This window comes from Gallinula chloropus (genome assembly GCF_964237585.1).
Source record: "Gallinula chloropus genome assembly, chromosome: 10".
NCBI lineage: Eukaryota > Metazoa > Chordata > Aves > Gruiformes > Rallidae > Gallinula > Gallinula chloropus.
The window spans coordinates 12,393,139-12,405,149 of NC_140095.1; the positions used below are offsets into that span (position 1 = coordinate 12,393,139).

Consider the following 12,011-nt stretch of genomic DNA (forward strand, 5'->3'; position numbering starts at 1 on the left):
GAGTAGGTTGCAGACCAATGTGAAAAATAGTTATTTCCCCACCATTTCTAGCACACAAACCCTCCATTAACATGAAACCACTGAATGGGGCCAGCCATGGGAAACTTTGATTTTGAGAAAGGATGTGTGTGGGATGAGGACAAACCCAATGCTGCCCGTGCTGTCAGCTGGAGCTGGCCCACAGGCGCTTGGGGACAAAGAGGAGCACACAACAGGAATGGTAAATCCCAGTTATGTTTCCATTGATCCACAAACTGCTGCCCAAGAACTTAAAATCTTTCCTCCTTAAGTCCAGAGCAGGCCCAGCCCTGCAAACTGTTCCTGAAGAGACATGGCACAATTGTTATGAGTCAAAAAAGCCCTCAGACACCTGCTGCCACCCTCAAATCTCCGACATGTGCTCAGATGCTTTGCTGGGCAAAGATCTGTGGGCCGTGCTGGACAGCGGGCACTGCATCCCTGTGGGAAGGCCTGACAGTGCTGCAGTGCAGCCGGCTGTCCCTGTGATCCCAAACCCAACCTGACCTTGCTCCGTCTGCACAGCACGGCCACATGCGTGTGGCACACGAGCATCATCCTGGTCCCTTGTGCACACACGCTGGGCTGAAACATCTTCCAGCCCTGCAAGCCAGAAGGAGCTACTGAACCAAATCAGTTTGGACTAGGGTATAACACAACGATAAAGCATCAGACTTGTCTGTATGTCTTAGGGAAGCGATCAGGGTGAAGCTTTTTCAGTTTAGCTTAAACCTGTGATGGTGAAATTGAGCAAAGAAGAGAAAGGGGTGTAAGGGGAACCCAATGCCTGCGTGAAACCAGCATCCTTCTGGCTCCCAGCTCTGTCTGTCAACAAGGAAGAAGTCTGTCTGTTGTGGTGACTGGGCTTGGACACACAGAGCTCTGGCTGAATCCTGGGCAGGAGATCAGTACCTGTGTTGTAAAGACTAGGGCACCTGTACAAGAGATGTTCACCTGAAAGTAAATGGGGATTTCTTTACACATGAGATTTCTGAAGTGACCAAACCTTGGTTATGCTGTTAACATGATGTGTACTGTTTCTCATAAGGACCTACCAGTACACAACTGCTACATAGTAGTAATGAAACTGTGGTTGTGTCTGTTAATGCCAAGGCTCGTGGGTCACAACCAAACCACTACTACTTCCCCTAACACACCCTCCATACTTCATCTCACCCCAACTCCTTTACATTATAACACCTGGGAAAGGTGCCAGGTCCATGGAGCATCTTTCCTGAAACGCTGTTTGAGACGGATCACCTGGAGCTCCCAGTGCAGCTCTGACCTCCTGAGGACAAGGTGAGCAGGGAACGTGTAGCTCATCCAACTTCTCAAAGGAGTAGAGGTGCCAGGGGATAATTATTATTTTTTAAAAATAAATTTACAATACCAATTCATCAGCTTTTAGTTATTCGTGTATCAATCCACAAAGGGACTGATCCAGAAGGAAAAACAATGGCCTATTCAAAGGAAGTTTGTTTGAGGGAAAGGATTTAATGCTTGACAGAAACAATATCCATCGAGCTTTCAAAGGGGCGCTTGGCCAGGCGGGTCGCTGAAGGGACATGACTAACTCAGACTTTTAAATGCTTTGTTAGTCTGAGCTGGATATTTTAATTAACTCGGCTCTACCTGCTCACTCAAATGCCCACGTGAGCAAGGGCTGGGCTTCCGAGAGCAGCCAGAGGATCACACATGTAAAGCAGGAGACAGCATCTGCAATCTGGGTTTCCTTATTTAATTGCTTGAATCTCAGGAGCCCCTGTATGTCGAGGTCATTGTCTTTTGTTTGAATACTGCTGCCATTTTAATGACAGATGAAAGAATCTTCAGTCTATTTGATAACTAAAGAACAGGAACCCAACAAGTAACTCCCTATCCCCCAGTCAAACCACACCTCTACAGAAGTTTCCATTCTGGGGGGGGGGGGGGGGGGGGGCATAAAACCCTTTCAGTTAAAGAACCAGCACAGAGCATAAGAAAAAGGTGAGTTTTTTGGACACCCCATTAGAGGGCCCGAGTAAGAGAAAGCATCGCAGTGGCTTCGTGCTGCCAGGTGGCTTTGTGCTTTTTGCCCAGGGATAAGTTTCTCTCAGGCTTTTGCCTGTTCTTGATTACAAACCTTTCACTCCAAATCACACCACCACCACGATTGTGGTTTAGGTAATTAAATGCTTTCTAGATCAGGAGGGGATGAATTTTCTGCCAAGGACAAACCTGATGCTTTAAGACAAGGTAAAGAGATAATTCAATCATCTTCCCCCAAAACATGGTTCTGACCAAAACCATCGCTGCACCAGCCAAGAGGGACAAAACCCATCAATCCCAGGTGCTTCAAGGAAGAAGACACTGATGTGATCTCAGCCAATATCATTTGGTGGATGACAGAACCCCCTCCCCTAGCTGTAACCAACTCAGATCTCATTTTCTGACCACGCACCAGTAAGGACCAATCCCCTCTGCAAGGCATCCTCCACATTTGAAGAGAAAACAGGAAGAAACATTGCTGACAGTTTGATAAATAAAATATATCCAGAACATCTGGCTAGAGCCCTCAGGTTTCCAGGGCAGGAGATGCTGGTGACACAGATCAGAGATCAACTGTGATTTCTCACCTTGGGTTTCCCCCTCAAACAGTAACGTAAGCACATGGTGTTGCTACAGGCATAGCCACCCAAGCCAGGGTGCATCCCCACTGCCATTGCCTGGGTGAGAATATTATTTATATAGAAGATATATGTTTACAGGATACGTTAGTGATATATTATTTCTTATTCAAAGAGATATATTTGAATAAGAAATATGTTTTTATAATATATAATAATTTATACAGTAATACTGAGAATGCAGACAAGTCAGGTGTTGCTATGTCACACACTCTTGGGACATGCCTTGGTTTGGCCATGTGATATTTCCACTTCAGAGGAAGGAGGCTGCATTCTTACACATTTTAACCCAAATTTCGGTGTTTTGTTTTGTTTCACAGTAGAATATCAGCTGTCTTGAGACTCAGCACCAAAACATCACCTCTCATTGCAAAACTGAGATTGTGTGAGAGCAGCTGAAGGCTTGGGAACAATTTTAGGTTCATCAAAGCAGGAAGATGTGGAGCTTGCAATCTCTGATTCACATGCAAAAGCTTTTCCAAGAAATAATAAGCATTTCCCCCCCTGTACCTCTGTCATCCCTGCTTGGAGCAAACCCAGGTGCCAGCCTGGCTAACTGGCCCTCTGCCTTCCTCTTCTGGTGCTGGCAGGGATGTGTTTGCTCTAGCAACATTACAGGAATTTTAAGGGGGAAAAGTAGTGAAAACTAAGCCAGAGATTATTAAAGAGGACAATCCTTCTGAGTTGAGAAATTTTCTCTCATGGTTATTTTTAATGCTTCCTGCTCTGCTAAAAATTAGCACAGGGGTCGGAAGGAACCCTGCAGACAAATTTTAACAGATTCAAAGGGCTGCCTTCAATCTCTGTCTCTGTGGTTTCAAAAAATGGTAAAACCCCACATTTGTGAAAAAGAGGAAAGTGTCAGAACAAAAGAGCAGGACAATATTTGAGCATCCCCACGAAGGGCCCACGGTCATTAGGCAGCAGCGCAGCCAGGGAGCAGGGACCATCCTTTCCTATAGGCTAAGCTGTAAATCTTCATGAGCAGGACAGAGGCTGCTGGTGAGGCAGCTCCTCAGCACGTTTTTATATGAGAAAAAGCAGCTCTGCCAAAAGCTGTAGCCAAGCACACCCTGCCAGAGCCATCACATGGAAAGTGGGGAAGGGCAGCCAGGTTGCTGTGCCTCCTCTGAGCTTCCCATCTGAAGGGAAAGGGGAGAAGAGGGACTGGGAAAAACATGAGTCCTCTAAAGAGCAGCTGAGAATGACTGGCACTAACTGTGGTGAACTGAGTACAGTAAGTGCTCTGGGATGTCACCTAGCTCTTATCCCCAAGTACTGCTTCCCTCCCCTTCTGCCTATCATCCATCTCTGCTACAGTAATCGTATGCCATTCCAAAGAATATAAATACCTGTAGAAAGACAGGTTCTATGTATGAAGTGGGTCATACAAGGCATTACCCTGCACACACACTGACCACGATAGCTGTAACTCCTGTCAAGTCCTTGGGTGGAGGTTCCTCCTGCATCTGCCCTGACTTCTGGGGTCCTGGGTGTGAGACCTCAAAACTGTGCCATGCCATGACACCATGTTGGAAACATTCCTACCAGCAGCCTTCATATTTAAGTGTCAAGATCATTAAAATCACAATAGCTCCATATTTAACCACACATAGTGCGGATGGTCTCACTGGGGTGGGGTCGCTGCACAGGAGTACAGCCCTGTACTTAAAAATCAACAAGTACAAGTTTTTCAGCATGAACATGGTTATTAACAATCCTTTGCTAATAATTTTCTCCATTTCTTTGTTTGGAAAAACCCCACTGTTTCAGTATTGTCCAACACAAATTCCCCTTTGGCCCATGACCACATGCAAGACAGAAAACTCATTTCTCATTACCAGGTGACAGGGTTTTTTTTTTTTATTTAAAGCAAATAGCTCCTGCAGTTCTTTTATAAGCACAAAGCAGGGATGTTTATGAGGCATGACTTTTTTAAATGTTTGTAAGACAAGTTGTTTTAACTTTGAAAATAATTTACACTTGTCAGGCCACACATCAGGGTATTTGCTTTTAAAAAAGCCGCAGAGAATAATTGAAAAGAAGGAAGCTTCACTAGCCTAGGCTGCCCAGAAAAGGATACAGGTATTACAAATGTATCTTCTGGGTAAATAGATAAAAAGCACCCCTTTTTCGTGTCTTGCTTTCAAAACCAGTGAGAAGTGCAAAGCCAGTCCTGATAAATACCCCATTCATAGAACCACAGACTGGTCTGGGTTGGAAGGGACCCCAAGGATCACAGAGCTCCAACCCCCCTGCCACAGGCAGGGCCACCAACCTCCAGGCCAGGATCTACACAACGTTGCCCAGGGCGCCATCCAAGCTGGCCCTGCACACCTCCAGGAATGGGGCACCCACCACCTCTCTGGGCAGCCCATTCCAGCCCCTCACCACTCTCTCTGTAAAGAGCTTCCCCCTAATATCTAATCTAAACCTTCCCTCCTTTAGCTTCAATCCATTCCCCCTTGTCCTGCCAGTGTCTGCCCTTTTGAAAGGGTTTGTGTGTGTTTCCACACACAAACATCAGCTGATGTTTGGTCTTCTCCAAGCTGTCAGGGGCAAGACATCATAGAAAAAAAAAAAAAAAAAAAAAGATAAGCCAGCCATGGGTATTCATTTAGCCACTGAATTGTGTTCCTGGATCAAGAAATGGCATTAAACGTCATGATCAATGCTAGTGAAGCCTGAGAGCTGGAGGTAAGACAAGTTACTACCACCAGTGGCAGCTCCTGTTGGGACATCTCTGCATTTAAAGCACAGTGGGAGGCACTTGTGTAACACAAGCTCTCTCTCAGCGTACTCACTCTGCATCACTAGACCAAACCACACATGTGGTATAGCACAAGACATGAGAGAACTCAAACCCAGGCACAGCTGCTGCTGCCTCTACTTGTTCGTTACCCCACATCTGGAGACCGCTGGGTGTACAAGATTTTGGGCCACAATTCACTGCCACTAAGTTTTTGAGTAGGAAACCATCATCTAGTTTGGATCTCTCCCCTCCTTTCAATCTGCTGACACCATCCTGCACGACCTCAGAGTCAGGCTCTCCTTGTTTGACTAGAAAACCCTGTCTCATTTTACAGGGGAGAGCAATTAGAGGTTCCCCAAAATCCACCTCTGTGCAAACCACAGCCCTGCGTGTAACACCTGGCCCAGCCTCAGGGGTATCCCAATGGGGCTACTCCAGGCAGAGGGGTGAGGTGATCCCTCCTTGCCTGCAGAGATCCCCCAGCTATGGCAGCCCTCACCTCTCCCCTAAGTTTCTTTCCCAAAAGGCTACCCAAGCGCATCCCAGGCATCACCCACAGCATCTGTGTTGCCCAGCATCACCAAACCCCCAAAAGCTCCCTCTGCAACGTTTCAGGGGGGAGGGGACCACATCCCACAGCCTGAGCTGACAGCAGGAGATCCCCGAGCAGAGGTGGCAGGCAACTGATGCACAGCAGCAGCCTGATAAGGGCCAAGCACGTGTTATACCAACCAAAACACCCCAGAAATCTGCTCTACTCCAAAAAAAGAAAGAGAAAGCTCTGTCCTCAGAGTGCTGGGCGGCCTCTGCCCATTCTTTGATGGAAACAGAGCAGAAAGGAGCAGTAATTTGTTAAAAACTTCACCCATAATGCAAACCAGACCATGGGGCTCTGCAAGGGAGCAGCCACCTCAGAGGCTGGGCTGGTCCACACAGGGCACCCGGTGGCCACGCAGAGCCGGCCCCTGCCCTGAGAGCCCAGCACAGGGCGTGAATAACTGCAAGGGCCTCTGAAATTCTTGGGGTACACCAAAACAACAACAAAAATGCCCCCATAGCCCCCCCAAACCTCATGCTGAGAATGGTTTTGGCACACTGCTGAGCTCTGTGCTCTCTTCAGCCCCTCCTCATGCTCACCAGAGCACTTTGGTTCCCAGGACTCTTTTCCCCACCCAGGTTCATCAAGGCTTCGCTACAGGGATAAAGCACCTTTCCCTTAAACATAAGATGCCTCTTTATCTGTTCTCAGAGCTCCCTCACTGTTTTACTGGATGTCTTCCCAAAGATGCTCAAGAAAAACACCCAGAGTCAACTTTAAGACTGACCAGTCCAAAGGGGTGGACAGCAAACACTGTGCTGGAGCTGTGCAGGACAACACTTGAGTTTGCCAGCAAGGTTGTTCAGATAAAACACAAAGAAATGCCACAACAGAGCCAATATGTTTGCTCCTCCCAAGGCAGTGGGAAGGGAAGGAGTCACGGCAGCCAACTGCCTTGATTCCTGGGCCAGCCAATCTCTGCAAGGAGCATCCCAGCACATCAAATCATCTTATCTGCTGCTCAGCATCATTTCAGAAGCAAGAGCTTGCTCATCTGTGCATCACATTGCACCAGTTTTTGTTCCAAAACAACAAAGTGCTTTCATGGAAGAAAGAGTCCCCTGACTTCCCCTAAATTTCTGAGGCTTAAATGACTTCCACGTGTGGTGTGAAACTGCTTCTTTCGAGCATTTGGTGCCCAATTGGGGTTTGGATACTTTTTGTTTCATGTCCAGCTAAGAGAGGAGAGGGCCTCTGCAGTGGGGATGCAGTTCTGAAGCTGGTAGGTAGCTAAAGGTAGCTGCCTTGATATTCTTCCCCCACCTGTGCCATTCCTGAGGGATGGCTCCTGTTCAGATTACCCCCCTTTTTGTGGTTAATGAACAAACTTTTGGGGTTTTCTCAGTTTTCCTCTGCACACAAGCCAAGCCTTGGTACCCCATGGCTGTGCCCAAACACACTGGAGACTCAGATGCAGATGCAGCAGCTGCAGGAAGAGCAGCCTGAGAAGCTAGAAACCAAAGCTCTGCTTCAACCCAGACACTGGGAGGTGAAGGGCCTTTTCCACCATCCATCTTCACAGCCTCTCCCTGCATGACACAGCATAGGCTAAGGCAGCCAGCTGAGTCCAAGTCATCCCTGGAAAAGCCATGCATGCCCTGTATCAGAAATAAGTCCTCCTTGCCATTTTCATCAGCACCTTCACCAGGCCCTCTCCTCAGCCAGAAGCACTGGAAGCACAGGAGATAAACAAATGCATCTGCAATTCCTCTACTGGGTGGGATATAAGACAACTTTTTATTTTCCCTGCAGAAGAATTACCTCTAAATCAAAAGAAAAATAAACTTGCTGCTACAAAGAGCTGGTCTTAACAAAATCACTGTTGTCTCCTCATCAGAGAGCCAGCAAATGGATTGAGCAGGAAAACAGGCTGCATCTGCTTTCCCTGCTTAAAGAGGTTTTCCCCTCTAGGCAAATAATTACGTGAACTGGCCACAAAACTGATACTAAAATAAAATGAGAAAAACTAGAGCTTTCTTGTAAAATGAGCATTTGTTACTTCTGTGTTTTGGGCTCTTACTGAGAGAAGTATCTGTGCAAACGACTTCACCCACAGGAGATGCTCCTTCAAGTCTGAGCATTTACGAGTAAAGATGCCCAAGAGAACAAACACAGGACCAAACCCTACTACGGTTTGGTAACTTAAACTACAGTTAAGACCTTGATGAATCCAGCTAGGAAAACTGAATAGCCAGCTACCAACAGAAGCCTTCATTTTGGGGATGGATACCAGTCACACAACACATTAGTATTTGAACGATCACGTTTGTATTTGAAAATATCTCAGTCTAGCAATTATCAGATGTTAAATATTTATTTTTTTTTAATTATGTGCATGAAGAACCAACCAGAACACCCATGCAATGTACAGGCACCTGTGTCTGCACACGAGCTGCCGCCCAGGGTCTGGAAAGCATCCAATCTACAGTGGAAAAAACAGTAAAAGTCTGAGATCCACATGCTCTTCCCTACAACCCATGAGATGTGGCCATGTAGCGTGGTCTCCTACCTCTCACATGGGATTTCTGGCAGCCCTCCTGAAGAATTAAAGCACTGCCTGTTGCTTTTGGTTTGGGTACAGAGCAATCTCAAGTGATGCACAGCTCCTTCTGTGGGGAGCTGCACCCTGAACGTGCCCAAGCAGGACCTGGAGATAATTGCATAGACGGAGGGAACTCATCAAGTAGCCCAATTCCAAGTTACTTCTACAGTTCCCCTATAAAGGCAGTTTACTATTGTCACATCTGGTTTTCTGGTGTTGCCAGTTCCAAGCACCCGGCTAAGTGCATGTCTTGGAGCTTTCTAGTAGACTCTGAGGGACCACAACAGGATGAACTACCACCAGGAACAGGCTTTCATAGTGTGTTACATTTATGCAATGCATTTATGGGTTGCACACAAATAGCCTGCACAGCCTTTCCCTTGCTATGTTATCTACAGTAACTGAAATCTTCAAATATCACTGAAATCACTAAGAAAACCCCAAACTCTGTTGGTTATGGCCAAGGTCTAGAGCTGCCACCAAAGCCCCTGTCATGCTGCTCCACTGCATTGGGGTCATGCAAGTCAAGCAACCAACTTCCCTTTCTGCACATGCTCCTCTAACCACTCTCCCAGACATCAGCTCAGAAAAAACATTTGGCTTCACTTTATGTCTTGGAAATTAATTAAAACCAGAGTTTATCATCCTTACAAGTTGATTTCCGGCTACAGGCATTACAGCTGACTTCAGTGGATCACTCTGGATTTACAACGCTGTAGCCAAAGGAAGATGTCTGAGCCAAAGCTCGCTGTGCAGGGCTCCCAAAATAAAGTCTCTGAAGGCGCTGAGCTGCTCAGCTCCAACAGCTCCTTGGCCTGAGGTGGACTTTAAATACACAGGAGTGGCCTGTGTGAGAGTATTTCAATTTTGACCAAGCAATTATCTCCCAAAAGGTGTTCCAGCATGAAGCAGTGCCCGTGTTGTGTCTTTCCTGTACCTTGAATCCCTTCGCTTCTTGCATCAGTGCAGTTACCTGTCATTAGAGAAGGACACTGCTACTCAATGCTGAATTACTTTGAGGAACAAGCTGCATTACCTCTGAGCTGGCAGAACCTGAAGTGGTTTTCTCCCTGTCTTCCCAAAGAGTTCCCACTGCTAAAAGATGATGCCTGGCCTCTTTCAGGCAACACGTGAGTGATTTACAAAATTCAGAAGGCAAATGTTATATGCTGGAGAAACAAAATGAATAACACTCTGCTCAACTAAAAATAGATGCTAATATTCTGGAGAAAACGTATAAAATCAGAGACAACTCTGTTTCGTATCAGGCTTGTTCTCTGCAAAGTCTCTACCCTGCTCTGCTCTTTATTAATGAAGACATGCACATGAAGTAATTCCCCTCATTAATCAACTTCATTCCTTTGGTTTCTTCCCACTTGAAGTGACAACCCTGCTTTGGGAATGTCACGTAGCGGCGTAGCAGAGACTGATTTTAGGGAGGGATGAGTAGCAGAGGCAGATTAGACTCTCTAGAAGACACTCTGGCTTCAAAAATGCCTCTGCAGTAGATGGGAAGAAGAAAGGGAGCAGGTTCTGTTGAACCACAAATGCAGGGTGTCACTGAAAAACAGAAGTATGCCGGAGGAGAGCTGAGTAGTTTGAAGGCAAGTAGAAAGCCATCCCTGCAGGGATGTGGCAGAGAAGGGACAGAGACAAGGCTGTTAAAAGCATCACCCACCCGTTGCTTCTCCCCTCCACACATTATCCGACTGAATTAAAGAGCTATGGGAAGATCCACCTGCACTGGAAGGTCAGCTGCAAAGCTTTCTCACCAGTCAGCTCTTCCATCCGCTCCTCATTTTCTATTTTCCCCTCCTGCCCAGATGCAGCTGCCAATCCCTCTGCTCCCCTCCAAGCCTTATGAGGGCACATGCCCCCGCAACAGCGCATCAAGTCAAGGGGAACTGCTCTGCTCCATGGGTGCTGCTTGCCACACAGAGCACAGCTCGGGACAAGTTGGGACTTGACTCTGTCAAGTCTGGCTGAAATGGGCCAAGTTCCAAAGTTACTGGGGAAAGGGAGGAGAAGGCAGACCCACGCAGCCCCCACTGACAGTCAGGCTGGGGGATATGCTGCAATATCCATGTTTGATGGGATGGCAAGACAGAATCAAATGAGACCTGAAAAGCAACAAAACCCAATGTTCTTCATCACTGTTATGACAATGCTAGCAGGATATGCCACAGTCCTAGGAACAGAAAAGAAATCCTCTCCAGGGTTTAAAAATAACAAACCTATAGGACTTTGTAAAGAAGAAACAGTTTCTGCTGTAAAGTTTTATTGTAGGGCACGAGCCCCTCTCCTTACGACACTAAACATCAAAATATTGAAAGCATCTTGTACAAGCTGTTCTCTCTTTGAGCCTTGTTCCCAGAGCTCTGGTTCATTCATCCCCTTAAAGCTCCCACTGCTCGCAGCCCGGTTACACACTACACAGCCTCACAGCACAGCCAGCCAAGAGGCACACGTGTTCCCTCACCTCTCTCTGATACCAAACACCATTTCATATCCACTTACTGCTGCTGCATTTGTAATCTACCTCCTTTATTAGTTCCCTTCAGGGTGATCAAATAATTAAATCAATTTGACTACACAACTGGCTGTGATAAAGCCTGTCCATATGCTTCTGCTGAATAAGACTCTCAAACCTGTTTTGTGTTTGATTTCCTCCTTCTTCAGGTTTATGTATTACTTTGGAAGTACAACTACTGCCACTGTCCCTATTAGATAAAGCTAATTAGCACAGCCACGGCCGCGTGGATGCAGCAATTCACTGTGTGCTGGGTTTGGCCCTGCCAGTTTTGCAAAGCCAGGAACATAAGACCAGCCACACAGCTTGCAGGTCCTGGGGACAAAGAGAGAGGAGGAAAAACGTTCTGGTGACATTGATGCCATTTTCCCAATGCAGACAGATCTGGAGGCCACTCCCAGCATGTAACACCATCCAGGAGAGCTGGAGCAGCACCAAAACCCCTTGCCAGGAGCTGGGATGAACAGGGTGCTAGAGCTGATGCTCTGCCTGAAGGAAAAGTCACTATTTCCCCTGTGTTTCTCGTTTTCAGAAGTTCAACTAAGCCACATGCACAAGCTTTCCCAGAATATAACCAACACAGAGAAGATGGGGACAAACCTGCCGTGGGCACCGCTAATCCAAAAGTGGTTAGCCACATCCCACAAGAGTGGAAAGCCACCCTAAAGCTGTCTTTATAAACTCCAATTAGAGTGAAATCTCCCATTTTAATTTCTAATAAATCAAACTATTTCCAACAAGCCACTCGTGCATTTCTAACACATACACTATACAACCCTCCAGCACCCCTGGGGGGGCCAGGGCCGCTCCGGCTGTGGACACGTACCACCTGAGGGAGACAAACCACCGCTCTGCGCCCTGGCTGCCCTTCCCTTGGAAGTCAGCAGGATTTCCCAACACACTCC

General features: G+C 46.9%; 1 protein-coding gene across 1 annotated transcript in view; it reads right to left on the minus strand.

The window, feature by feature from the left end:
• COL23A1 (collagen type XXIII alpha 1 chain) overlaps window positions 1–12,011 on the minus strand; it is a gene marked incomplete at its 5' end in the record, with an annotated part of 185,503 nt that overhangs the window by 26,368 nt on the left and 147,124 nt on the right.